The sequence below is a fragment of the Chelonia mydas genome, chromosome 7 (genome assembly GCF_015237465.2).
Source record: "Chelonia mydas isolate rCheMyd1 chromosome 7, rCheMyd1.pri.v2, whole genome shotgun sequence".
In the NCBI taxonomy this organism is placed as follows: domain Eukaryota; kingdom Metazoa; phylum Chordata; order Testudines; family Cheloniidae; genus Chelonia; species Chelonia mydas.
The window spans coordinates 52,123,572-52,127,063 of NC_057853.1; positions in this window are offsets into that span (position 1 = coordinate 52,123,572).

The following is a 3,492-nucleotide window of genomic DNA, read 5'->3' on the forward strand; positions in this document are numbered from 1 at the left end:
CCACTTGGGGTCAGAGCCCCACACATGCCTCTTCTATGGTAAGCTGCATGCAATTCTAAGGGGTGCCCCTACAACTACCCCACACCTGTATGTGGACTCCTGCAAGGGAGTCTCACGTAACAGGGATGAGGATTTTGGGTATGAGGAAGATGAGGAGGAGGGGGAGGTTGAAGATAGAGCACACCAGGCAAGCAGAGAAAACATTCTCCCCGACAGCCAGGAACTGTTTATCACCCTGGAGCCAATACCCTCCCAACCCAGGCTCCAGGACCTTGAAGGCGGAGAAGGCACCTCTGGTGAGTGTACCTTTGTAAATATAATATACGGTTTAAAAGCAAGGGTGTTTAATGATTAATTTGCCTTGAAGACTTGGGATGCATTCACGGCCAGTACAGCTACTGGAAAAGTCTGTTAATGTGTCTGGGGATGGAGCAGAAATCCTCCAGGGACATCTCCATGAAGCTCTCCTGGAGATACTCCCAAAGCCTTTGCAAAAGGTTTCTGGGGAAGGGCAGCCTTATTGCGTCCTCCATGGTAGGACACTTTACCACGCCAGGCCAGTAGCACGTTCTCGGGAATCATTGCATAAAGAAGCATGGCAGCGTGTGGTCCCGGTTCTTTATCTCTCTCGGTTATCCTCAGGAGAGTGATATCATTCATGGTCACCTGGTTGAAATAGGGGAATTTTATTAAGGGGACATTCAGAGGTGCTGTTCCTGCTGGGCTGTTTGCCAGTGGCTGAAAAGAAATCATCCCCGCTGTTAGCCACGCGGTGGGGGGAGGGGTGAAGCGATCATCCCAAAGAATTGGGGGGGGGGGTTAGTTGGGTTTGTACTGCACGTTAACCCGAAATCAGCCCCTCCTTTTAAATGACCAATGTGTCTTTTTCAATTTTACTCTCCCTTTTTTCCTCCCGCATCTGCAAATGTTTCAACGCTGCCACTAGCATCTCCATCCCATAGGCTAGCACAGATAAGACGGTGACAAAAATCGCACTCACAATGAAATGTTCTCTGAGCTCATGCAGTCCTCCTGCACTGAAAGAGCCCAGCAGAATGTGTGGAGGCAGACAATGTCAGAGTCCAGGAAAGCACAAAATGAACACGAGGACAGGAGGGACACATGAGAGGATAGATGGCTGGAGCAACAGGAGAGGCGGCAGCAACGTGATGAGAGGAAGCAAGATGCAATGCTGAGGCTACTGGAGGATCCAACTGATATGCGTATGGTTGAGCTGCAGGAAAGGCACAGACCGCCACTGCAGCCCCTGTGTAATCAACTGCCCTCCTCCCCAAGTTTCATAGCCTCCTCACCCAGACGCACAAGAATGTTGGGGGCGGGAGAAGAGGGGCCCTCCGGGCACCCAACCACTCCACCCCACAGGACTGCCCAAGCAACAGAAGGCTGGCATTCAAAAAGTTTTGAAGTGCAGTGTGGCCTTGTCCATCCCTCCACCCCCCCACCCGGTGCTTCCCTCCTCCCTCACCCCTCCCGGGATACCTTGACAGTTATCCCCCTATTTGTGTGATGAATTAATAAAGAATGCATGAATTTGAAACAACAATGACTTTATTGCCTCTGCAAGCGGTGACTGAAGGAGGGGGGGGGGGAAGGGCAGGGCAGTTGGCTTACAGGGAAGTAGAGTGAACCAAGGGGGTAGGTTTTCATCAAGGAGAAACAAAACAGAACTGTCACACCGTAGCCTGGTCAGCCACGAAACTGGTTTTCAAAGCTTCTCTGATGCGCAGCACACCCTGCTGTGCTCTTCTAATCGCCCTGGTGTCTGGCTGCACATAATCAGCAGCCAGGAGATTTGCCTCAACTTCCCACCCCGCCATAAATGTCTCCCCCTTACTCTCATACATATTGTGGAGCACACAGCAAGTAGTAATAACAATGGGAATATTGGTTTTGCTGAGGTCTAAATGAGTCAGTAAACTGCGCCAGCGCGCTTTTAAACGTCCAAATGCACATTCTACTACCATTTTGCACTTGCCCAGCCTATAGTTGAACAGCTCCTGACTACTGTCCAGGCTGCCTGTGTATGGCTTCATGAGCCATGGCATTAAAGGGTAGGCTGGGTCCCCAGGGATAACTATAGGCATTTCAACATGCCCAATGGTTATTTTCTGGTCTGGAAAGTAAGTCCCTTGCTGCAGCCATTCATACAGACCAGAGTTCCTGAGGATGCAAGCCTCATGCACCTTTCCCAGCCATCCCACGTTGATGTTGGTGAAATGTCCCTTGTGATCCACCAGTGCTTGCAGCACCATTGAAAAGTACCCCTTTCGGTTTATGTATTGGCTGCCTTGGTGCTCCGGTCCAAAGATAGGGATATGCGTTCCATCTATCGCCCCACCACAGTTAGGGAATCCCATTGCAGCAAAGCCATCCACTATGACCTGCACATTTCCCAGAGTCACTACCCTTGATAGCAGCAGCTCAGTGATTGCGTTGGCTACTTGGATCACAGCAGCCCCCACAGTAGATTTGCCCACTCCAAATTGATTCCCGACTGACCGGTAGCTGTCTGGCACTGCAAGCTTCCAGAGGGCTATCGCCACTCGCTTGTGAACTGTGCTCTCATCTTGGTATTCTTGCACTTCAGAGCAGGGGAAAGCAAATCACAAAGTTCCATGAAAGTGCCCTTACACATGTGAAAGTTTTGCAGCCACTGAGAATCATCCCAGACCTGCAACACTATGTGGTCCCACCAGTCTGTGCTTGTTTCCCGGGCCTAGAATTGGCGTTCCATGGCATGAGCCTGCCCCATTGCCACGAGGATGGCCAAATTGCCAGGGCCTGTGCTTTGAGAGCAGTCTGTGTCCATGTCCTCATCACTCTCGTCACCGCGCTGCCGTTGCCTCCTCGCCTGCTTTTGCAGGTTCTGGTTCTGCATATACTGCATGATAATGCGCGAGGTGTTTACAATGCTTATAACTGCTGCGGTGATCTGAGTGGGCTCCATGCTTGCCGTGGTATGGCGTCTGCAGGAGTGCAGAGTTGCAGGGGAAGCAGTGGTTGGATGACCAGTTTTGCAAACCTACTGCACCGTCTGCTGCCAAGACACAACAGCTGAGCTGGCTGCATGCTTGCCGTGGTATGACGAAACAAGAGCAGCCGAGCAGAGTTGCAGCAGAAGCGGCAGATTACGACGGTCATATAGAGGACCTGCAAGACCACCAGGAGAGTAGGAGAGCAGAGTGACAGCGGAAGCAGTGGATGAAGACGGTCATATAGAGGACCTGCGAGGTGGATTCACAGCACTCAATGATGATGGTTTGCAGCCCTACTGCACCGTCTGCTGAAAGTAGAATGGTGCCCGCAAGGAAAAAAGGCGCGAAACAATTGTCTGCCATTGCTTTCACGGAGGGAGGGGCGACTGATGACATGTACCCAAAGCCACCCGTGACAATGTTTTTGCCCCATCAGGCATTGGGAGCTCAACCCAGAATTCCAATGGGCAGCAGAGACTGTGGGGTAGCTACCTAC